The sequence below is a fragment of the Hetaerina americana genome, unplaced genomic scaffold (genome assembly GCF_022747635.1).
Source record: "Hetaerina americana unplaced genomic scaffold, ioHetAmer1.1.p SCAF_2, whole genome shotgun sequence".
Lineage (NCBI taxonomy): Eukaryota > Metazoa > Arthropoda > Insecta > Odonata > Calopterygidae > Hetaerina > Hetaerina americana.
Genome location: NW_027286763.1, coordinates 62,860,240 through 62,887,137, shown reverse-complemented (window position 1 = coordinate 62,887,137; position 26,898 = coordinate 62,860,240). Strand labels below are relative to the sequence as shown.

At 35.6% G+C, this 26,898-nt stretch overlaps 1 long non-coding RNA gene across 1 annotated transcript in view; it reads left to right on the top strand.

Annotated features, from left to right (window-relative positions):
* The first annotated feature begins 356 nt into the window (after window positions 1-356).
* LOC139688416 (uncharacterized) overlaps window positions 357-26,898 on the top strand; it is a 220,162-nt gene continuing 193,620 nt past the window's right edge. Inside the window, exon 1 of the long non-coding RNA XR_011700743.1 lies at window positions 357-721. This is a non-coding gene — a long non-coding RNA (uncharacterized lncRNA). The remainder of the gene's footprint in view (window positions 722-26,898) is intronic.

The following is a 26,898-nucleotide window of genomic DNA, read 5'->3' as shown; positions in this document are numbered from 1 at the left end:
CGACCGCTTCTTTCTTCTTCCGTGACTTAGGGAAGAAGGTAATAAATGAAGAAAAAACAACTCTCTTTGGCTTCCGACCTTATTACAGCAATGATTTGTTCATTAGCGTAGGTACAGGCGTGACTTGATTGTGATTCCCTTAACCCAACCTCATATCTCTTCCCTCGCAAGCGCCGAGTTCGCGAAGAGGTGTGCGTGTGTGTGTGTGTAGGGGGGGGGGATCTTTATGACGAAGATTTTGTTTCTTTTTATTTATTTTTTTTAGACCACAGTGAGTGCCCTCCCGTGGCCGTTTCCTCAACTCCCGCCCACCCGGTCCGATTGTTGACGCCTCTTGTGTCTCCGTTTCTACCTCTCCCATTTCATTCCTCTCTCCCCTCCAATTCTCCCACCTTCCGGTGGTGGTAACTTTTCTCCCGACCAATTCTGTCTTTGTCAACCCGTCCCACGACAGCGATAGAGGAGAGAGAGGGAGCTGCTCATGGTGGTCTGTCTGACAGAGTGAGGGAGAGAGAGGGACCTCCCATATTTTGGAATCCAGGCACTTTTATAGAGCGAAAAAGAGAGAGAGGAATAGGGAAGGCAAGGAAGGGAAGGCAAGAGAAGGAGGAGCTGGGAAGTTTCTCAGCAACTGTGATCTCACTCAGTGATTTCCCTTTCAACTACTTTCTGGCACCTTGCTTGCAACCTACGAAGGATTAGAAGGCGCCATATCTGAACGGTGAGTGATAAAGATTTGGAGCCCTATTTAAATTCAGCAAATGGAAATATTTAAATCAATTTACAGGTGAAATTGTTAACTTGCAATTACAAAAGTCGAAGAATATTGCAACATATTTGTCGCAGGAGGTCGATGTTGATGATATGGGGTTATCGACTCAATTTTAATTTTAGATTATTGCCAAATCTTTACTTTGAGTTACCTGTTGTATTTTCATTTATTTGTATGAAATAGAATGTAAAAGCTGGTTTATTGAACTTTAATATTAATAGTAAAGTAATAGGATAAACTACGAAGACGGTGATAAAAGGTGGAATGTTGGGAAGCGGCTAGAGTGAGGAAAAGAATAGGCTTTTTGCATGGCATTAAGGAAAGTAGAAAATATGCAAAGTTTAAGAATAAAGTATGTAACATGTAGTATGTAACATGTCGCATGGCATCTAAGGATATTTTAGTTTGGGCTTAGGGTGGTGTGTAGTTCCAGGTTCCAGCAGCAACCTACCCTAAGCTGGTGGAATACCACTAATTAAAGTAGAGGATATGAAAATTTCGTAGACAATTGTAAGCATGAATCACGTCAGCATCGTAGACGGTTGAGACTATGCTTTCCTCACTTGTTTTCCTCGCTGAAACACGTTAAAATTGTTTTCTTTTCTGACTACTCAAATTTCTGGCCATTGCATTAGTGTTTTTACGCCCAAAACTTTTCCTCAACTCTCAGCAACATCGTTGCTATCCACACCTGTGCCCTTAACTAGGGCTTGAAAGCAAGCCTATCTGCTGAAAAAAAAATCAAGATCTGAACTAGATTTTTTCATTTTAGGCTCTTAATGTTTGAATGATATGTAGGTTTAAAAATTAATTTTTTTGATGGGAAAAATAATAAATTATGCGGAAAAAGATGTATTGAAACCAATGGTACCTTGTGAATAGTTTAATTTTACCACCATCAAAGATTACATTGTTTCCTCTGTCGCCATGTAATGTGATAGCAAAATTGTGAAACAAATATTTATGCAATGATAGGTAGGCTTAAATTATTCAATGAATATTTGATTGTAATAATATCAGGAAATTATTTTTTTGTAGTATTTCAGGTATTTCATAATTGATAAAATTTGGAATATTCTGTTTCAACACATTGTTAATTTTTTTTGGTGTTTATGAAATTAAAGTATTTCTCTTCTATCCCAGGCTGGTCTGCCGAATTGCGAATTTGTAACGCGTGAATTATGAAGCGAGATATTTGAATAATCAATCATCCATTTTCGAAGTCCTCGTTTTCATTTTTACTATATTCTCAAAATTATCCTTAACAAGTTTTTCATGCTGCATTTTAAAATACAATATTATTACAAATTGTTCTTTCAAGCCCATGGATTTATTTTATAGCAATTTAAAACAATTTATTACTTTTTATGGCTACCTAATTTTATGGGATAGTGTATTGAGCTAAATTAAGTTTTTTTGTCTACATTCTTCTCGAGTCTAAAATTTGTTTGCATTTATGTGTTAAAGCAGATAGGCATAATATTCTCCATTTTTTCGTCAGCACGTGTGTTTAACGCTGGAGTGACTCCTAATCTCCTGGAGGAACCTCACAGGCCGCTAAAACCTGGATTGGAATATTAGCCAAGTTTACTAGCTATAATGTCGCTTGTTGGCCCAAACAAAAATAATGAAAAATGAACGTCCATGATTTTGCTGCGAGCGTCCGCCAGCAGTGGGGACGCACGCACGTTAAATTTTGGAAAAACAAACCAATAAAAGTTACTTTTTGTGAATGGTGTGAATTTTTGTGTTTATCGCAGGTCCGGATGCTTCCCAGTTGTAAATGTTCGATCTCTGGCCTGGCCAAAAAAAGAATTCCTTCATTTTAGGTAGGATAAATATGTGCTTCTAATCCGAGTAGTTTATGTGGCATTTCCATTCATTTTAGTCGCACTCATGAAACGAACCATCGCATAAACTTTTTTGGAGGCATTAAATTTATAGAATTACTACTTCTTCCTGGAAAAGCTTTTTTTCGGAAAACCACCGTTTGAATACTGAGTTCTTTCCAATAGGAATAAGAGCTGTTAAGGTGATTCGAAATGGAAAGTAAAATGTAGAACAATTATATGCTAATTTGCTAACTTCTAGAAGTTGCGTAGTTGACTATTGCCTTGAAAGAGTAGACCTGGATTGCTTTGTCACGTTCTATCCTTATGCTATATTTGGGTCTGAAATGATAGGAGATAGAAATGGACAAAAAACGACATTTCTCTGCTGCGTGCTTCCTTACAATATTATACTGGTCTCTTTTAATACCCTTATCTCAGTTTATATCATCTTCTTTCCATCGTATTAATGAATATGTTTTGGTTTCTTACACGTCTATCGTTTTCGAAGAAGATCTAGGTAAGGCCATGTCATAACTCAAAAGAAAGGGATTAATTTAGTATAACAATAGATATATCCTTATTTAACTATACTCTTTTTGTTTTTCCTTTTATCCAAGATTAATCAAGAATATCTTGGAACTAAGAAGTATAGGCTGAATAACCTTCCAAGCAATGAGGTGGGACACTATTCTCTGTAATCAAGATTCTTCAATGAACTTTGTTTCACCATCCAATAGCATATTGTGTGAGCTAATCTATGCTTTCTGAGATTTATGTTAATTTGCCTGTCTAGTGTTTCGGTTTCGCGGCATAAGTAGGGGGTATAACCTGTGAGGAGCAATTCATTTAATAGCTATTTTTTCTTATATGAAACGGAAATTAAATTTATAATCCCCTAAATGTTGGTGGCTAAAGGAGTCAGAGATTGCTTAATTAAAGATTGACTGTAATGATTATATGTCAGTATTTATGACAGTTTCAAAACTTTTGTTACTAAAGAAAGCGAAGAAAAACATAAGCCCTGAAATGAATTAATGTTCAATTATCTTGGTTCATAATTGGCCATAAGTATGCTAGGGACTGAACTTATTCGATATGAGTAATTTCAATTATCAGTAATCGTTTCTCATGACGCGTCTGCAAAGACTCCCAACATAAATACTGGAGAACGCCGTATTCCTTTCGTAGTGCTACAGGTTGCTAGATTTGGAAACATGACAAAGATCGTAAAAACTGGCCCTTCATATCTGTTTCAGTTTTGCTCACTTTTTCTACCAAGAAAGTGATAATAAAACCGATACAATTGATTTTTTTAACCGTACATGACCAATTCAACATTCTGGTGCAATATCGAAAGGTCTGTCGATAGTAATATTTTATTTATTAATAATATATAAACTTTTAATGGAAATATTTTATAATGCGGTAGTTTTAGCTGTGCGTAATGGAACGTGATTGTTTCTGATGATTGAATACATACGAGAAAGTCTGTGGCCTCAGGCTCAACCATAAGAATTTCTTATTGGCGGCTAAGTAAAAATCTTAGTATATTTTATAAACACGTTACTAAGGTACGACAGGTTATATCACCATGAAGAATCAGGAAAATGATAGTAGTAATTAGTTTTTCCCTTTTGACGTTGGATATTTGTTTAATCCACCGATGGTCCTTTTTCTGTGAATGTTTTGCTGTATCTCTCTGATTGCCATAGCCATAGCATTGTAATTACCCATCATTGAACTTTTGTTATCATTTATTTGGGTTAAAATGCATCATAATTACAAGGTGTGTATAGAAAGTATTTGAAAAAGTTTCGGAAAAATTGATTTATTTCAGGTACTTCTACAATGCCTCAAAATTCTTCGAATTACGTACATCCCTGGACCGTATACACCTTTTTGCCAGATTTTCCACGACTCGAAGGCTCCCTGGTAGGCAAATTCCGTAGGATCCTAAAGGGTACGGGTGCAAGTTTCTTTCACGGCACTTAGGGTCCCATGATGGTGTCCTTTGAGGAAGGATTTCACTTTTATAGGGAATAGGAAATAATCTGTTGGTATTAAGTCGGGACTGTAAGGTGGTTTGGGAATTGCCGCGATTACGTTGCATTAAGTCTTCGCAAAAAGGCACTCGACTCAGCTCTCAGTCGTCCATCAAGACCTTAAGGGAGGTGTTTAGCGCAGATATTTTGCATCTGCCAAATTTCAGCCGAATTTTCAGTGATTATGGTGTGCACTGTCATCTTATCAATGCCAATACGATCTGTGATCATGCGCACAATTAATTGATGTGCATTCAACACTTCACGCACACGCTGCACGTTGTCGTCGGCTCTTGACGTCGACGGCCGTCCAGCATGGGGCTTGTCTTCCACACTCTCTCGGCTAACTTGGAAGAGCTTGTGCTACTTAAAAACTGCAGTTTGTGACATGATTTCATCCCTGAACACTTGGCGAATCATGCCCAACGTCTCTGTATCCAATTTTACCAGTCCATCACAAAATTTGATGGCGTGCCGCTGTTCAATCGTTCACTAAATTTTGCGTTTACACCGAGTCACTTGACAGGAGTCCACAAAAACACGATCTCGTCTGAAAGAGCGTTCGCAGGCGATTGGGGCTTGGAGCGTGTCGAAGGTCAGATACCGAACCTGCGCAATACGAGCGCACTGCTGCGCACCGTCATGGCAGAAAATAATTGTTCCCGATATTATTTTAACAAACATTGTCTATCTTTGTCTTCATATGTGTTGTCTAAACATGTCTCCAGTGGCATACTAAATGAATGGAGATATAGAAAAGTGCAATATTAGAAAAACTTTTTTTCCTTTGAAAGGAGATTGAAGCTGTATGTTGGTTTGAAGATGAATGATTTAACAGCCTTCGAATCATAATATCAGTAGCTAAGGAGATTAATTCATCGTAATTGTGTGTTTTTAACTTATTAAGTAACTATTAATTTATGAAAGGGAAGCTGAATATTGAATTACGTATTAATTAAATTCTTGGTCAGTGGGGTCGATGAATTTTCACAGTTAATCAAATCTAGCGATGTTGATTTCTTTTTTTTTACTATTTGATTTCATATGACGGAAAATTAGTTTTAGGAAGTGAGTAGCCTACTTTATAATTCTTTTGTGTGGTTCTTCATCAATATCCTAAACGATGATGTGTTTAAGCACGCTTTGATCGATCGTGAAGTTTGCGAAATTGAATTATGCTCATCATGTTTGGATTTTTGCGTAGCTGTTTTGGTGTTCATTTATTATGAGTTCAGTCCTTAGTTGAAAGGAGTAAATTTCAGTCGTTATCGAGATAAAACATATTTGCACATGTTGATTATACTTTTCATAATTGATTATGCCTTTTATATTTATTTTCCTGGCCTATTATGTTGATTTGGATAAAGGAATTCGCGTCTGTTGGACAGGAGTATTACATCTGCTTACACTCACCCAATAAAGCGGTAGTGTTGTGACACCCACGATTAATAATGCCTTGTTTGAAAAACAAAGAATTTTTTAACGGAGTGTTTATTGAGGTGAAATGATAGCTGGAAACTAAGCTCATGCATCTTGTGGATATATAGTAAAGAATATTATTATTACTATATACTATTACTATATACTATTTAGTACCCAAAACATGCACATTGGCTTTGCTGCCGTCACTAACGCGGAATTTGCTAAGGAATAGCCATACCCTAATCTGTCAGTTTACGTTTGTGTATACACGCATCTTATATTATCTGAGTTCAAGTATGAATTATTATTGAGTGGGACATCGACCACTCCCTTGATGCCAGAACTTAACTCGTGTCTGGTACGTGCACCTAAGTCCATCACTCACTAAGTATATCGCAGATAATAAAAACATTAAGGAAATATTACCTTCTGGTGACTTAATTTTTGGCATCGTGTCTCACTTTTTTCCTTACCTCGGGGGATATTTTACTCCGTGTGTATTTGAGATGACTATTATCAATTCATATCTGTCAGCCATTCGGCTTGAAATGTTTTATGGTTCCAAGTAATCGGAATTAGTGTGGAATTATCATTGTTAAGCCCTCATTGGCTTCCCTGAATGACCGGAACCGAGTGAAGGCAGGGATGACAATCATTCTGCTTGAATATTATATGAGAAAGCCAGAGGAATAACCGGATATGCTGGAGTACGGAAATGTGTATCGGAATCACCATCGGTAATGATATTTGCATGAATTCTAATGAGGTCTGATGACGCAGTTCAAAATTTTGAGGGTATCAATACTCTCTAATTACCCGTGACGCTTGCAGGTATATAAAAGGTGAATATTTTGACATTTCGAAGACACAAACAACTGCTGAGTACTTAAAAATACAACCCATCAAGAAAAGTTAAGGATTAAAATATTTCCCTTTCGATATCAATAAAGTTCAGTAACAGGTCACTCCCAATTTTTTACCTGTTTTAGTAATTTCGGTTAATATTACTCCATTCATGGAATATTTTAAAACGGTTAAAAGCTCGTCTATATTCAAAATAATATTATCGAGTGGAAAGAGTTCGACAATCTAGCCGAGTAATTTATATTCCAAAGCGATATGGTAGAATTGCTGTTTATACAACAGGCTAAATTCTAATACGCTCAGGATTTAATAGCTATCATTTAACAAATACTACAGTGACTCATCAGAAAAAATAGTACGTATTTTATTCAAACTTATCTATTCTTGAATTTACCAATTCAGGGTTCATCCGGTTCACGTTCGTGCTAGGAGGCTGTAAATACGTATAATTAATGTGCTCTGATTCATGACGCCGTTACATGAACAGAACCATTTGACGAATTGTCTTCTTTATCAGAAGTATTCATCAGTCTCTTTCTTTTATGCTGCTGCATATTTCTTCTGCTAATTATCTGCAATCTGAGTTTTCCTTCTCTTGCACAAATTTGCTTACTCTTTTGTCACCTAGTTCTATACCAACATTCTTCGTAGTATTATTATTATTCTCCGCTTAGAGATTAGTTAGAAGAAGGGAATATCTAATATCAATCTCATCTCAATAAAGACATTTTATAATTATTAATATTTTTATATTAATTTAATGTGAGAAGATAGCAAACTGGGTGTCACAGAGTAAATCCGGAATTTTCGCATAAACTTCATATTCTCCTGTTGTGTTACTCGTATTTCCTGGTGAGGTATCTTTCCGGTCGGCTGGGTTTATAGGGGTCTCTGGTAAGAAAACTTGTTCTGGTGGCCTGTACCATTGAATTTCACACGCCGAAGCGCTTAGTGCGAGAGTAGCTGTACCTATTGAACAAACTTCGGGTTGATAACAGTGGTGATACTTTATTCTGTGGATAACTGTGGATTGTCATTTATTCCTGCTCACGTTTCTTCTTCCCAATGTTTCCGAGGTTTTCCCATTTTATCCTCATCCTTAACCGCACTCGTGAATTTACTATTATCTGTTTTTCCACTCTGTTATTCGCATCACTCAATATCCGCGTCTACATTGTGATTACTTTACTTACCACGACTCTTTAATAATACGAAATTCATATATCCAACATTTTTTCAATGTTACTTTTATTTATTTGGCCCATTCTTATTTTAGACAATCATTAATTATTATAACTCTTATTTCTTCCTTTGAACTATTGTGTGTACCCTGTTATCCATGAGAAGTGCAGAAGATAAGATTTGCAGTTGAGGGTGAAAAGAGATGAGAAATTATACAGGTTTTAAGGGGTGGAATTACGACTTTTTTCTTTAAGCAATAATGCGTTTTGTTAGAGAAAAAAGGGATGCCTAACTCTTTTGAATTAGTTTTCATTAGACTGAGTTTCATTAGACTCAAGAGCATTTACCAAGTTAATTTTATGTTGAGAAATATCTATGACTATTAAAGTAAATTGGATTAAAAAAATATGTTTACCTTTGTTACATTCTCTAGTCCGGAAGATTTCAGAATTGCTTACTATTTTTGCTTTACTTCGTCTACGAATGAACCTCCCAGATGCCTTGGGCGGTTTTCTTTAAAGGTGTAGCATGCCAGGAAGAAATCTCACACTTCAGAACAAAAATAAGCATAGCTGAAGCGTTTGACAACATTTCACTGCAAGGAACACCGCATCAAAGAAAAGTGTGGGTGACCACATCATTCGCAGAGTATACGCTTCGCCTCAAAATTTCCTGAAATGGGGAGTAGTTTTATGGGCGATTCTCTGAATCTTTGATTTTTCAAGCGAAGATGGATTGAAGCCGATCAGCGTAGCCGAAAGGGAAAACTCTCCGGGAAACCTAAAGATAACAGGTTTGTGGGATCAAACGCTATGTGCTATTTGAGAGTGAATTTTTTATGTTATAGGAAGTTCAAAATGACCAGAAGCATCCGAGCAACTGGAAACCAATCGACGTGATGATTCCTGTGATTTTTGAGCTTAGTGCTTAGTGATATGAAGTTACGCGTTGAAAATTGGAAGGATTGGTATAGTTTTTCATAAGTAAGCCTAAATTTTATACTGTAGTGTTTTTAAGAATATTAAACTGAAATTTTCAGGAGCCGACCTAATTATCCTCCCGTGGCAGTCACATATTCAAAATACTGAGACTATCCAAACCCTTCAGGTAGAGCTCACATGAAAAAGATTCCTAAAAGTAATCTGTATGATGTAAAAATAGATATCTTTAATGCCTAGTAAATATTTGTCTTTTTTAAAATAAAATTTTGGCTTACATATGTTTGTAATTACTAAGTAACTAAGAACCTTTTACTGGGCGGACCGGTCCCCGTGGAGGGATAAGAACTCATATCGTGATACTATGGTGTTTTTAAACACATCATCCTACTATCAGGATACCTTCACTGCTGGGTCATTTCTATCCTAATATCAGGGTACTTACATTTTAGATTTATTAAAGTACTAGTTGTTGGTTTTGGTAGAATTTCCGCACCCCACGGACGAATGTCGGACCGAGCTAGGCACCTGCAGATGTCGAGGAGGAATAATTATTCTATCGTGCAACTACTGAGCGTACTACTTTTCTTCATATTTCAATTATCATAAGCCGAAGGGAGTGAAGATTCAGAGGTTATGACTTAAAGCGATTCATTGCTTACTTAAAATCAGTGAACAGCGACATTGTAGATATATACCTTAGCCATCTTGAAGAGCAATAGATGACATACGAAATCACTCTTTTTAATTGACTTCTTGCGGTCCTAAATTCTTTAGCAGATCGACGATGATTGAGAAAGGAGACATAACTAGGACTTCATTTGCGCATGAGTTCATAATAATTATTTATCAATATATTCTTAGACTTCACCCAAATAATTGTCATGAATCGATTCCTGGATAATCGGATTTTTGAGTGCTGATGCGGTCCCTCGTATAATTGGAAATACATAATCCGTTGTGTGGGATGATGGTTGAACTGTGAGCATTCATGGAATGCTACGATTGATAAAAAACTCTTAAAAAATGCGGTATGTAATATTGGAGTTTTTCTAACTGTAATGTGTGTATATTTTTATTGATAGCATACATTCAATGTTGAGAATTTCTCATTTATTCAAACAAAGCTTAAACATTTTTCCCATTAGCCTCCCATTCCTTAATTCACCTCTTCAATAGCTTCAACCTAAAAATATTGAGCTAAGTGGTACGTTTGTCATTAATGAAGCTGAAACTTTTGGAGACCGGAGAAAATATTGATGAAAGAATTTGTTTTTTTACAGAGACGCTTGATTTATTTATTATGTCTACAGGATCTGTCCCAAAAAATTAGTTAAACTCGTCTTTTTCTACTCAAAGGTTCTAATCCACAATGAGCAGTAATTTTTATGTGGAAATCGTCGAAAGGCTACGGAAAAGAATGCAACGCATCGGGAAGATCCTTGCCAACTGGAGGTTCCACCACAACGCGCCGTCCCATACTGCCTTCAACGTGATCAAAGTGGCAACGCTGCCCCATCTACCCTACATGACCTACGTGGCCCCACCAGATTTCTTTATGTTCCCAAGAATAAAAAGATTTTTGAAAGACAAGCATTTTGGTTTGCTGGATAACTTAAAAGAGACCTTGAAGAGGCCGAGGTACCTGAACTATACATATTACTATTGGCAGTGGTACGTTTGCCATTAATGCAGCTGAACCTTTTGGAGACTGAAAAAATATTGATGAAAGAATTTGTTTTTCTTACAGAGACGCTTGATTTATTTATTATGTCTACAGGATCTGTCCCAAAAATTAGTTAAACTCGTCTTTTACTCGTCTATTAGTTAAACGCCTCGTGCGTCAATGAAAAAGGATGATATTTTGAAGAATTTTAGTAAATTGTGTTTTCATCTCCAATTAATATTTTTCCCGGATTTATTCTACTTATTTTCGGTTCAGACCATGTATGACCATTGGATTTTATCACAAGATGTACCATATGTTCATCAGTTATTGGATATATCGACCATTGAATGCTTACCACGCTCCGAGTTTGCGAGTAAAGAATACTGATTTTTGTATTCATTGTATGTGATCACTTGTGGAATTGATTCAACCAGCTCTTCTCGATATTACTCTTTCTCTCTTCATATTTATTCATTTTTGTTCGCATTCCATTGCCTCTTTTATGAATAAATTCACTGTTGTTCTTTTCCCTTTCTTTGTTGTGAGCAGTGTGTTGTTTTGCCGAGAACCGATAAATACCCGATAAATTCATTCTTTCTTGTTTTCTGCGCCAATATTTCGCTCCCGAAGCGAACATGCCTTGTTGAGATTTACGTTTTTCTCGTTTTATTGTATCAGAACGTCGTTTTCAGTACATAAGATAGTTATTTATGCAATTTTGCATTCGCAGTATTTAACTGAAGCAGTAAGGCATAAATGATTCTGATAACGGTAAGTTTAATGTATTGACTGTGTTGAATATTTTATTTTGCTTTGCTCGCAGTGTTTGGGAAAACTATCAACCTTGCCAACTTTCTCTTCTAATTCCAGGAAACATTTTTTTCTCTATTCCTTCTCGATAAGACTCTCAACATAGCGCTTCTATTAGACGTGTTTTCCTTCCATTTAAAAGTCCCTATGGATTTGCACAGGGGCTTAATTTGCACTTAGTTTTTCCTCGGAATTAACCTTTTGTAAAAGCATTAGGTTCATTATGTGCATAAAATATGGAAGAATTGCCTTCGATTTTCATGCACGGTTTAGTCTTCGGAAGGTTGGCGGTGTTGATGGAAACACCATGAATCATTTATTTGGGCCAGAAATTAAACTGAATTTTTTTGCAAAATCTATTTTCTGCTTTTAGGCTTCCGTGAGAATGAATACGGCAGAATAATCAAGTTAAAATTCGTCTGCCAGAAAAAAAATCTCTCTGAATCATGAAAATGTTTTTGCAGTCCTCCGAAATTCTTTCCATAATGTGCAACCATATTAAATTATTCACTAACAAAGGCTGGCACTGTTTCCTGTGACTCTAGTCATTGATAGGCTAAATGGTTTTATGAAACAGAGAAAAATGTAGAAAAAGAGATTTTGAATATTTTCCTTTTCTTATGAAACCTCGAGCGTAATTTTTCCTCGAACTCTACTCATATTTTAGATTTTATCATGCAGCAATATATTTGCCATATGTTTATACCTGCGCCTTTTTTTGCTTTATCTTATTCTTTCGTAATTTTTCTCATACTTTAATTCATATTTCTCGGAATTAGGAATTCATTAGATCTACGTTCATGTACACTCACACGTCTTTCTTGCAGACGGGAAAAACTCCGTTTTCTCTTTATCTAGGCTACATCTATACAATACCCCGCAAAGGCGTGTGGCGGGTGGTGTTAGATCACCAGCCAAGCATGCATAATCCCAATCATGTTACCTCTACACAAATACTAACGTGATCATGCCCTCGAAAATATATATTACACGAAAGAAAGTACTTAAATGCAACAATATTCAATGACAGGATACTTATATTCAAATCATGCTGTAGTGCTGTAAAAAAATATGGGTCTTTTATATAAAAAAATAACATGTAGGATATAGACAAAATATATACGATACCAATTCTCTTTCTGTTTTTCCATAGATTTTTTATTAATATTTAATCTTAATGTTCTCCCAAAGATTTTGACATTACCAAAAAACCATCTTCTGTTTATCCGCAATAGGCGAAAATGCTATTCTTTTTATGGGTATGATACTAATATATTGTTATGTCCCGGCTTATTTTTCCCGACCCGATTCATTTTTCTTTCGCGAGGAGGTCTATTTGTTTGCTGCGCATTTCACATGTTGGGATTTTTCCACAGCCTGCCATCCGCCGATGGTGGTGAGCACCCAGCATCCGGCGTGAATCCGCTTCTACGGATGTGGCTATAGCAACTGGGAAATTGCGTCGTCTCGAGGGAGAAGGGGCAAACACGCGACCACAGTTCATGAATGCGACCAAACATGGTCATAACCTCTGTGGAATGTTCTAGAATATTTTGGGGCACGGCCGTATACCGCGATCTAATAAAACCTCCGCATCTCCTGGTTCGATATCTTTTCGTTGGAAGTCCGCGTACACGTCGGGGGGAAGCCGAGAACCGTGGAAGCGGGAAACTCTTCGATAGACCCGGGGTCTGCCGATGGACGAGTCACTCTTGCCGGAGTTGCTTTTGTACAAATACAATCTCTAGCGGAGGACCCCGTTCTTTTCATTTCGCCGTACTGTCTCGCCGATTGGACTACCTTCGTCGTCCGGAGATTCCTCAGCGTTAGTCAAGATCCTTTTCTGAGACGTCCCTTGTCGCGCTGTCCTCGAGGGGACACGACAATATATTAGAAATTTATTAAAAGGCGACATGCATTACGGTTACGTAATTTATAGACTTTGTTTAGCAAAGAGCACTAAGATTTATAATTGGGACCTTCTTTATTATCTCCATTTTTAAACTGGTTTGCGGGAGCGTCAGTCTTCCTAAGAGCTCTTAATATATATTACGTCATACTGAAAGAGAAACAGGGATCCACGGGATGAAAAGGCACTGTTCGGATGGAGTGAAAAGTAACGGGAAGTTTCACGTCACATTGAACAGATTTACGATTAATTTATATATATATATATATATATATATATGTATATATATATATATATATATATATATATATATATATATATATATATATATAGAGAGAGAGATGATTTTGTCGAAGTAACATGGAAGTGTTGAATAACAAACTTGGACAACAACATACAATATAAGAACACATAAAAAGATCACTCACGTTATTTCTTGATCATTTCGACGCAATTCAGCTCCGTCTTCATCGGAAGAAATAGAAGTAATCACTTCTATTTCTTCCAATGAAGACGGAGTTGAATTCCGTCGAAATGATCAAGAAATAACGTGTGAGTGATCTTTTTATGTGTAGTTATATTGTTTATACATATATATATATTATATATATATATATATTTATATATATATGAGATGCCATTCTCCGTAAGGTGTTTATTATACATGCTATAAACTGAACGTTTCAATGGTACAAGTGGTGTTTCGTTCCAACAGAGATTTTTATTTTTTACGTGAATTATAATATTATTTTAAAACAACATGACGTTTTTGGAGTAGTTAATATCATTACGTACTCCTCCCCTTTTTAGTTTGTCTCTGGTTTAATCCAAACCAACCTTTGTAGAGGCAAAACATTGAAACTGGTTAATTTGACTTAAATTGAATTATGGATTACTTAGTAAGATTTAATGATGATTGATATACCAATTAAGTGAGCACGCAAGGGACGCAATTCCCTCGTAATAAAATCCTGATTCACTAAAAAAACAGTAGGGGAATACTTAATAATACATGTTACTATTATTTATTCGTACTCTCACGTTTTGTAGGCGTGGTGTCAAAATCACGCGAATCTCTCGCACGTAATTTGGATGCCAGCAAATCTCAACATTAAGTTTAAATGTCACGAACTGAACTCATTTATGTTTTGCGATATAATTGCAAAAAAATTCTTTCTAGCGGTGGGGTAGTTTTCGAAGAACATTGTGACCAGCATGAATCAATTAAATTCTCTTCCGGAAATATTTAACGGAAACTCATTTTCTATTCACTATTATACCTTGTACATGCCTTGCATGGTGCGTAGGAGTTAAGTAACATTTCTTTAAAATTCTTTAAATGAATTATGACATTGATAGATGGATTTTTAAATGGCGTGATAAACTGCTCATTTGTTAAAAATTAGTTATCTATGCTGGTGAGCTCACGTTTACAATAGATTTTTTTATTTTGTGATTGTTTATTTTTGGTTTTGACTTCTTCATATGAGTTATATCAAGTTAAGAAAACGATGTTTTTGGCCAAAATCGTCCGTTCGACTTCCACTCAACAGGTAGGAGTTAACGCGTATATTTTTATCGACGTGAAAGACACTTCATAAAAACTCATGCATTAAACTTTACGACTTTGATGAATCGTTTTCCTTCAGCTGTTGTAATCATTTGAAGAAGTAGTACAAATCTTATATGATTTCCATGTAACAGTTTAACTATCATCCTATTAGGTAATGATTTGGGAGAGTAAAATTTTAATTCACACCAACAAGTGTTCCATCGTACTTTCTCTAAGAATAATATATTTATATAGCATTATAGGGAAGTAATTACACTCAGTATATTTTGTTGACTTTGCTGGTAAAATATAGTTTTTCCTGCAGCACTTGCTTCCGAGGTCCGTGATTTTTGGATAGTGGTGGATTGATACCTTTTCTGAAGGCCTTATTATTCAATTGTTTGCTCTATTTTCACGTAGGCATAAATTAGGTTTCACGATAGGCTTAGGATTATTCAGACAAAACAAGAGTACACCCCGCGTCTAATGAGTTTTTCAATATTACCTATCACAATATCATTCTTTTCCTGAGGAATTTTACTTCCTTTGTTGAGAACTTTCGGATATTTTATCTTTGAGGAATTATTTTCGTTTAACTTGTAGCATGTTAACCTATAAATAATATCTAAAATGATGACAAATCATGTATTTAAATTTGGTTTTCCTTAAGGTTTTTACAATTTATCGCTAAATATATTTGTTTTCACGCTATTAACGTTGGATGGAAATTCCTCAAAAGGAATAATTTCTATAAATGGAGCAAAAATACAAACATTTCAGTTGGCATTATTTTGGGACAGCGGATATGAGGATGCAAAATTTAAGATTGTTATCAAAAAAGGAGTTGCAAAGATAAGAAATGATTTTGTTATTCCGATAAAATATTTAACTATATCTTAGATATTTTCTCGGATTTAACGCGTTTTTTAGCGGTTTCTCTCTTTGATTGTGAAGGAATTCCATCGGGCCAGTCATGGATAGACCGCTTCGCTTGGCTTATTTAAGCAGTTATAAATTATCATTTTTGCTCTATTGAAATAATGGAATAAGTGTATGAGATTATGGTTTACAGGTAATACGCACGGAAGGATCAACTTTGATTCATAAAGTGAACTCTTAAACCTTTCTTAGCGCTTTTATCAAATGGTTCTATACTGACAGTAGTCGAAGTGTGAACATAAGCCGAGCATTCGCTCGTTAATGTTTCATTACACGTTACTGGCTTGCAACATCTTGGAGGCTAACATTTTAATTGGCGGAACCTTGCTAAAATAATAACCTAATTAAGTATGGGAGAACCTTTGCTGAAACCAAAGCAAACTTTTAGGACCTAAATGGGAACACAACCAGGTACGGTTTTCTGTAACAGACCTTTGACTTAACTTCGACATTTCTCGATACAAGCTGGTGTAAGGAATCTATAGTTATAACTTTCGCACGAGTATATCAGATAAACTTCTTGTTACTAATTTCGTATCGAGACCATCCTGAGCAAACTCCTTTGAATTTGTAAAAATATTTATTTTAGTCTGCCTATTTTTACAACATTTTTTTCTCCTCCTTCTTCACCCTTCTACTTAAGTTCTGCTAGATAAATATATTCGGGCTCGATTGTGAACCTTTAAATATATTATTCGCACTTTGAGACTCCCACAATGTAATTACTTCTCCTTTCCTAACTTCCAGTTTATCTTTTCTTCGTTCTTACCCGGTTATAGCTATAGCTAACTATTGGGGACGCCGAAGTTCCAGTTTCATGGAACCCCCTGATTTTGGGCCGCACTAATGAAAAATCGTAATTTGGCAGTGCTACTTGAGACTGGTACTTTACCATGAAATGAATAAAATTATAGAAATATCTGCATAATTTGATCGCATGGTCTCAAATACTCAAAAAGTAACTGGATTCGGAAGTAGGCTAAAATCGGCCCAATGTGTTTTTCACAATAATCGATGGTGAAACTCATTCGAAACGTATTGTAAATCAATAATTGCTTTCGAATTTCCTTGAGCTCCTTCCAACAAATTTGGATAATGTAAATGTAGTTGAGTCGATGAACTTCAACATCTGTCATTGATTGGATATATAATTTTGGATCAAAGTTAGCCGACGTTATATACGAAGCAAAGTTATAAACGAAGTGTATTTTATTATATCTGCATTTTGCTCTCATGGTGGGCTGTAGTGGGTCATATGCAAAAAGAAAATTACATGCCCTTAATTTTTAACTTCTGACCTTACTTTTATATAAGCCTGAACCAATCCATATTAATCGGTTCACCAGATCTTATTTTATTAATAAAATTATTGTTTTATATAGTCTGCTATGCGCTCAGGGTGCTTGCGACGAAAAAGCTTCTTAAATAAAGATTTTTGAACATTTGATATTTGGCCGTAAATATTAAAAAAAACAGTACCAATGACTTAAATTTAAATGTTTTACACGATAGTTGCAAATCCACTGCTATTTTTTAAATCATATTAAATCATAAATATGCAGGAAGGAAGTGTCAGGTGACGCGCAAAACCTTTATTCCACAATCAAACTTGCCTTTCCGAAAAAGAGCATAGAACTGCTGAACACCAATCTCTATTATAAAGTGACATTTTTATGTTCATCGAAAGAAAATTCTTGATCATAAAAAATCTAAACTAAGCTCAAGAAAATGACAGCAAGTTACACAATAAGAGGAAATCTCCACATCAATCACTATCACAAAAAATAATATCTCATTAACAACAGATAATTAATCAATAATACTTGTAAATCTTGAGATGTCATGTGCAGGGATAATTCAAGTTAAAAAAAATTAAATACAAAGTAAGTATTAGTACACACAGCCCATAATTACATCACAAAAAATCACGCACCGTCCAATATCAAGCCTCGCTAAAAATAAACTCAGCCCATTATCGTACCCTGTTCGGAATCACGCGCCGTCAAAAGCCACACGCAGTCTAACTTCTCGCGTCCTCGACATTGTTTAGATTCCAATATCGCAAAGAGTCATTGTAAAGAATATGAGCCATCTTGTGTTCATTGACTGCCTTACACCTATTCTTAAAAGTCCTAACATTTGATGGGATGGGCTCAAAAAAACTCTCCCGGTAGCTGGTTCCATTCAACAATAATTTTTGTCAAAAATGAGGTTTTTATATAATGTTTGTTCTTAATTTTACTTTAAAACTATGACAATAATGGTCCCTTAAAATTTGGTGTTTCTATTTCCTTCCTTAAATCTTCCCACGGATCGTCATTTTCAACTATGCCAAAAAAACTACCTAACCTACTTCTTATTCTTCTATTTTGCACACATATCCGTTACGCTATCTGATCTCTTATGTATACAAAATAAATATCTGGCTGCCTTTTGTTGTACTTTTTCTAACATTTTAATAAGCCCCACCTCATGCGGATTTCGTACTATGCACGAGTATTCTAGGATAGAGCGTCACATAACGGCGGCACTTTTGAAGTAATTTTTTTGTATTTGTAAAGAATTTTTCTGTGTTTAGCGGCACCAACCGAACACTCATAGTGTGGCACGTGAGGATCGATGAAAGAGTGAGTGGGAATGGAGGAGGGCCATGTGTTGACCTTATCCCTTTAAGGGTTCTTGAGACTATCAAGTACCGCCTTCCAGGAGATCCTTGCGTTTGGTTAATACTTATCACAATAAATCCTCTTATGTGAGTGCTCGTCTGCTACGGAGAATATATGGATTCGGAAGGTTTTTAAAGCCCTAAGAGTGTTGAAGAATAATTAGAATTCAACATAGGGCGTAATTATTAATTCTGCTGCATATAATCTTTCTTCATGAAAATGATTAGCACTTATCATATTATTTGTGTTTCATGAGTTATTAAAGGTTCATAACGTTAGGACCATGCGCGTATTTAATGAATGTAAATAAGATGAATGTACAATTAAAAAAAATGTCGAATTTTACCAGCTTTGGCCATAGAAAGTAGGATATTCAGAATATGTTACAGTACTTATCGAGCGCTCTTTAAAGATGTAAGCTACAATTTAAGAGTCTGTTATTGGTTTTGTCTCTTAAGTCATTTGGTAGTTAGAACAGTAACGTTAAAATCATAAATAAAAATTAAAGCAATGAAAATGTAGTCAAAATATTACGTCCTTGCCAACGCTTGTAACGAAGATAGTTCAGATAATATTTTCATAAATATACGTTATTTTCTTTAGACGTCATAATATCTGTTTGGGTGCAGATATCGACCGTGACTATAACTTATTGATGTTGTTCCACATTAAATTCAAGAAAAATGAAAGGAAGTCAATAGAGGCCAGCCTTTCAACTTGCTTTGGAAGAGGGTTGAGAAAACTTTTTTTATTTGAAAAATATTTGTTCTGAGGGATCAGTTCAGTGGGAAACATGAAATGTGGGCTACTAAAATACTCAAATCAAATAAAATCTTGATAGAGTGGAAGCCACTAAGACGAGACTGCGGATCACGGTGAAAATAATGAAATTAAGATAGAAGAAAGTACAAGAACTCGAGGAATATTTAAAAATCTTGGATGGCCGTTCAGTAGAATAATATATAAAAAGGTAAACGACCAGAATAAAAGGTTTACAGATGTAAATGAAAACTATAAGGAGAAGAATAATCTGAGTTCAATGCTGCAGTAAGATAATTGGGGGCAGAAAGTAAAAAGCGGTAATAATTTGACACGAACAAGGGTCCCAGAAGGTATTATTTTGGAGATTATTAATGCATATCGGAGAGAAGAAACTAAATCAGTAAATATCATGCAATAATAAACATATATGTAAATCAGTTTGCCTATACTGTTGTGTATACTTAACTGCACATGCACAAGTGAACATGCAGAAGAACGAATATCTCCCAAAAACTAAAAAGCATTAACCGTGAAACCTTTCAGCCTCTCTGACGAATCATCGTTCAAATACCTTCATCTCAGGAGAATAAAACGTAAGCTATGGAATACATGGATAAATACTAATTTGAATTTATCAAAACTAGGGGCACACAAATGAAGTCATATAGGAAATTAGGCTGCTTATAAAGGCTAGAGAAAGACGAAGGATGAGCCTTTGGATTTGGTAGCATGGAAAAATCATTAATAACGCTCAAAGAAAAATTGTGTGTTTACTTTATGCATATGGAGGTGTTTATTAATGACATATGTGTCGCATTGAAAGACCAGATAACTGATATTACAGTCAAAACAAATGAATGATAACAGGTTTAAGATAAGGACATGTAAAATAATGCAAGGAAGGGAAGCATACAAAATTATGCTTAACAAACCACATCTATTTAGCTAGAGAGTTATGAGTGCAGTGAAACTCGGCAAATGTTGACCTTTAGTATATTCGGATTAAGGTAATAACAACGATTTTACACATCGTATGTTGCCCAAATGATTGTATTAGCAAAAAGTTTGCGTTTCAGGAGGATACATTTATATAAAAATAATAATTCTCCGATTTGTATTATAACTTTTATTGAAGTTTTTTGTAATCGCAACTACTTATATACCTACGATCACAAATAAACGATTGTCTTTGTATGAATTTTGATTCTAAAATATAGGATGATAATGGTTTCAAAGTTAATAAGAATATGACTGTTCAGGGACTCAACCCTACATTAATGATGGGCCAATTTTGAATGTGTGTAATATTTATCTCCACTTTTGAATTTCACTGAATGAAAAATATAGGTTTATTTGAAAATATGATTTCTTTTTAAAAAGTCATTTTACTAGGGCAAAATTTTTGTGGAATAGTTACATTTTAACAAAGTCTAAAAAAAATAAATACTATGGAAATGATTCGTTGTAAATTAAAAAAAACTAATGGGAGCAAAATGCTACCTTAGCTAAACATTTTTGAGGTTTGAGGAATGTTTCATCAATTGGAATTTCGGGTTCCAGCACCAATCTGTTTTGTCCTGTTTTTTTCACATAAGTATCACAGCATACTATTCGTTTTTAGCTTATTAAAATCTGTCGCCGTGGTTTCTAGGCTTATCATGAGAAAGCTTCATGGACCCTAATTATAGCGCCCGAGTTCATGAATGAACATACATTATTGCTACCACCCAGATATTTGAGTGTGATAGAAAGTAATGAAGGTAATGGGAAGGAATGAATGCATGTAGCCTTTGCAATAAATTAATTTTTCAACTGCAGATATTCTACCTATTTAAGGTAGGTTTCGAACGGGTCCCAATGACTATTTACTTTAATGCATTGCGAGAACTTCCTCTTTCTTTAACCTTCATTATTTCTTCTGAACTTCTGCCCGAATTCACGTCTAAAAAGCCTACTCCCTTTCACTGTTCCGCTTACCCAACGACCCTTGTTCCCCTTATATCATGGCTTTCATTATATCACTACTTCTTAGCATGTCCTAAATCCACTTTTTGTGCCCCTTTTGGAATTCTCTATGTAACTTCCTCTCTTTGTCCACCCCATTAATAATCTTGTAGTTTGTCTTCCTCCCTGTCCGACTTATTTTATCCTTTCTTAGCCACGCCCATATCCCAAAAGACTCTAATCTACACTCATTCTCTAGCCTCAAAGACTTTATTCAGGAATCAACCTAACGAATATATGGGATATTAAAATTTATTTTGTAGCTTCTTAGAAATTTGCTATTAAACGGCAATTTTTGCTTAAATTGCGAATCACTCCTGCACCCTTGCACAGAATAAGAGTAAAAATTTCATATTTACATATCGTAATAAAAGTTGACGGTCGATATTGACCATTTAAAATAAGGCATAAACGCTTGGTTTGAACATTTTGTAAATTATATTATTAACACATTCTGCATGGCTGGACACGATAGTTTAGAGGTTAAAGGTTGGCTCTTAATAGTTTTTTTATACTTAGCAGATAAGTCACTTGCTATTAACCTTTAGCCCCAGCACAGCCGATACTTTTAATATCATGCACATTTTAAAAATTGTACAAAAATACATCGTGCATTATATATGCTGGTGGAATCACGTGTAATTTATTTAGTAAATGTATACGGTATATGATGATGGCAGAGCTCACCCAGTACTAAGCCCGACGGCGTCTGAAATTCACGCATCAAGGTAGGGGGGCCAATTCCTTTCCCTGTGCCGCTTATGGTTTTCCAGGAAGATCTAAAACCCGAAAAATCACATAGCTTGGGTAAAGCTGCAGGTGCCAAGAGACTTGCCCGGCAATCGAACCCAGGACCCTCCGGTCGGTAGCCCAACGCTCTACCCCCTGGACCACATATATATGTATATAATTTGGACGGCACAATAAAACGCAAACTAAAATAGATTACACGTATAATGACAACCACGTTTTAAATCGTTTGAGCATTCGGCCTTCTCTGAGTCCTTATTCTGGTCTTGGACTCCTTTTTTATTTTGTGTTCTATTGTGCCGTCCAAATGTTATATTGCCCTCGTGAGTGCTTCACATAATCTATATGCATCCTTGTGTGTTAAACTTCACTCCGAAATACTTGAATTGACCTTATTTAATTTAGAAAATATCAGAGAAATCGATTGGTAAAGGAATCCCGAAGAAAATCCGAATATATTAGTCGCTGGTATATAGCATTGGACTTGGAGATAGAGGAGAACATTTTTAACATTCACGATAATTCCCTTTTTTGCCTCCCACGATTCATATCAAATGATCATTCCTCAAAAGTCAAGAACTTGAAATTGGGCCTACAACATAAATTTAATCGTTATTAAACGCTGAGGGTTTTGATTTCAATAGATACATGCAGTTCGAAATATGTTAAAACTCAATTTTCTATTTCCCAATATTAACATTTTTTATTTATTCTTATTTTATAAAAATTTTAAGAAGAGCATAATACTCTCGAGATTTGTTTCTCTTACTCTTCTCCTAATAAAGCCAATTATCTCTCAGCATTTCTTTTTCGTTCCATTCTCCGCGGATTTCATCTTGCGTGAAATGGTTCAGATGTCCTTAGCATGCCGGGCAGAATGTTTAGAAGGCGGAATTAGATGATGATCCATCACTCTATTTGTCATTTGGGTGTGACAGGTATTTTGTTTTAAAGTGGTCTCTACCAGAATTGATAAGAAGATGTACCGCTTACCTAATTAAATACCATAACTAAGTTTCCTAATAGCCTAGTTCACACATATTTTCTGTTCATTGGGGTATGTTTGTATTTTAGATCAATGATGTAAAATAGATCAGTGATTTCTTCCAAGTAAACTTATCGATAAATATAGAAATAAGGGAATAGAAATAAGTAGAATTTATATTTTATTTATGGAAAAATGTGACAACGATGACGTAATAATTCTATTTTAGGCATCTTAAAGAATATCCATTGTATCTACTTGAACTCAGACAAATAAGCATGAATGATTTTTAGTATTTTCACCATGTTTTTTGTCCATAATGTTAAATTAGACGCACAGAGGAAAATGAGCGCACATTTGTATGGTGATGATCTGTTCTCGATCAGGGAAAAAATGAAATTTTATTGCGTTGTTTCGCAACGTAGCATTGTGTATTTCAGTGACATATTATGAAAGCACAGAGAGGTTGTTCCTTGTCATTTGGTGTATTCGTTCCAGATAATGCGTTTGGTAATAAATCCATTCGAAAATTGGAAAGGCAGTGCATTCGTAACGAACTTGAATAAAGCGAAAAAAACCCAATTCTATTTTGCCGAAACAAAAACTTAAACGACGAAAAACCATTTACGAGGATTGGCAACAAAAGAACAATTAAGTTATCTTAATTTTTAAAAGAACAGCGCTGGTTGGTTGATTGAAATGAAGATTTAGTTGTGCCAGTTGGAAGGGAGGTTTGAAGGGATTTAAGAAGTATGGATTTCGGCAAAACTAATCTAAGTAAGAGACCGGGACGGTTTATACTCGCCCGTTCGGGCAGTCAATGAGCATTTGGCTGAGAAGAAGCTTCTGGTTTAAGGCTGGTGGTCTTGTGGTTTTTCATTTGCCTGAAAGAGCAAATAATGTTAGCGATTGAGACCTCGAATTTGGGAGGACGAGGCAATTTAAAGGAAAGAATTCCAGCACGAGGGAAAGAGGAAGATTGGCTTGCTTTTGGTACTAGAATGCTAATTGTGTACCAAGTATTATAATTAAATATCGCTAAATTCGCTGGAAGAAAAATAGCATTTCTCCCAAGGATTCCTATAGTTAAAGGGAAAACAAACCCAAAAAATAAAGAAGCCCCCTCAAGAGCTCAAATAAAATATCAATATAGAAATAGGTCATAATGAAATAGGTCCTACGGGATAATGTAATGCATAGGAAACCAAAGGTTTTTCTATTTCTATCCCCAAGAAAGGTATTGCGCAATCGTGAAATGTTATTCATGGTTTTTGAGTCTACGGTTGGAACAAGCCTCAGGCATTGGAGACCGTTGGAGCCAAACACTACTGCACAACAGCATATTAAATCATGAAGAAAGAAATGACAACTTTATACATAAATAGTACTCTGCAATAAGTATAAGATTTCTGACTTCAAACTGTGGGTTAAATATCCATATGTGTGGATTTATTGCTTCAAAACTGTTGCCGAACTTACGATGTCATTTTTGGTGAATGGCCACCCATTCAGATTTTATTGTAGCTAAGTGCAGTACAAAACCCTACAACCTGCAAGAATCACTTCTCTCGTAATATAATATCCTTTCCATCGAATTTCAAATTTTGTTTAAGAATAATCACTAAGACCCGTTAATATGGAAATAGATAGGAGAATTAGGCTACTAAAAACTACAATGCAACAATTTCAGAGTGTAAAAATCATTCGCCTTGACTGGGATCCGAACCCAGATCCCTCAATATCCGGTCGAGTGCTTTAGACACTTAAGGTATCGAGGCGTCCTTTTGAACTCTGAAATTTTCCCAGTCAAGGCGAATTTTTTACACTCTGAAATTGTTGCATTGAAATGCACATTAGTGGATGACTCCGTTAAAAGTTACTGTTGCGGCATCTCCCGCAGTTTCTTTGGAATTTACTAAAAACTAGTTTTTCTTAATCAACACCAATCCATATGCTGTTGGAAAGACAGTTCGACTGGTTGCTTCCTTAAATCTCTTTGATTTTCCTAATGCCAGCTCTTTCATATGGACTTCTAATTTGACAGCTACTTATAACGAGACCAAAAGCACCAAAGAGAGGAAGGGATTTGCACTATAAAATATTGATACCATACATATTTGTAACATAAAATGGAGACATGTTTTAACTCAACCTTTAGTTAACTGTCTTTGCACCTATTTTTTGTATCAAAACATCTTCGGATTTTTAAAAAAAAGCAATCTTATAATTTATAGATTCCGGAAATTATTATTATTTGGTTAATTGTTTCTACAATTACTTCTTCATGACAAATTATAATCATCTCTTGACTAAAGCTAAGACGACCGAACATTCTTCAAAAAAGTAATGAAACTCATGTTTTTATTCGAGGCTACTTGAGACAATGAGATTAGAATTTGAAAATATATTGCTCTACTGATTTAAATATTTCTGCGTTGTTATGAAGTGATTATTATGAAGGATAATTTTAATCGTTCATAATAAATCATTATTTATGAATTTATTTAATAATATATTGTACAGACATTTTTAATGAGGAAGAAAACAACAATTTAAACCTTCGTCGGAAGAAAACTCAAGCATAATATGCAAACCTGATTTCTCTTGAAAAGCTATTCATTTTTTTGACAAGTCCATCTTCCTATTTGGGATGACTTTCCAGCACCTAATCTGGCGAAGTTTTAAATGGAAGTTAATCTTGCTCATCCCGCAAGTTATCGAAAAGAGAACAGTTATACCAAATTCTTATGTAAAATGAAACAATTCAGTTTCGGTAAAAGTGGAAGAAATTTCAAAGTTGATCACCTCAGCGCGATACTTCCGCGGGACGTAAATTATGTAGATAACCTGCGAAACTTAATCCGCATATTTTTAAAACTCACGTCGTATATGTTCGCATACGGGAAGAAGAAAAAGATAGCACTTCGTGGAACAGGAAGGAGGAAAAAATGAAAGCATATTGTAAAATATAGAATAAAAGCGCATTGAGGGATGAAAGGAGTGTCGGGGGCGTAAAGTGATTGAGAGTGAGGACGCCGTAGGGTCAACTTAGGGGGAAGTGGACTTCGTGAAGGGGACCCCGCGGAGATGGGTCCACCCACACAGAGAAGCAGGCGGGTGGAGAGCTTATGTGATTACGCTTGGTGAAATGGAAATGGTTCGATCGTCGGAGATTAGTGGTGGATCCACTTGGGAGCTTTGTTTTTTAGGGGAGAGGATTCAACCAAGTCCCCTCGTAACACGTTGGCGTGGGGAGAGAAGAGCAGGTGGAGGAGTGTGACTAGAGTAGACGGCAGATGAAAACTTGAGACGAATACTCGATTGAAGGATGCGTGGGTAATGACGGGGAGGAGCGATAAAATTGGATTTCAATTCCCCGGGATCGAAGCGGATACCTCGTCCCTCCTTACTAAATACTGAGCCAGATTAAATAGCAATTATCTTTCCAAACATGTCAGCTTGGCACTAAATCCTTTTGTGGATAAAATGTTTCCTCCAAACAGTGAAGAGCCAAGGTGTCGATAGCAAAAACCAAATTTGGTCTTAATGGCTCAAATTTCAATTACCGGCGCAGCGCTTTTGGTGGTGTATGCCTAGAGCCGTATTGGAGTACAGTGCCTTTTGATCCAGTCATCCGTAATTGAGAATTTCAGTGTTTTTAAACATGCGAGCTCAATAACGTGATTCCAATATGCAGTGAAATTTGACAATAAGAAATGTCCGTAAATTTTAAAATTTAAATATTTTATGAATTAATAATATTTTCCAATCAGTATCCAAATTTTTACCTTTTGAAATAC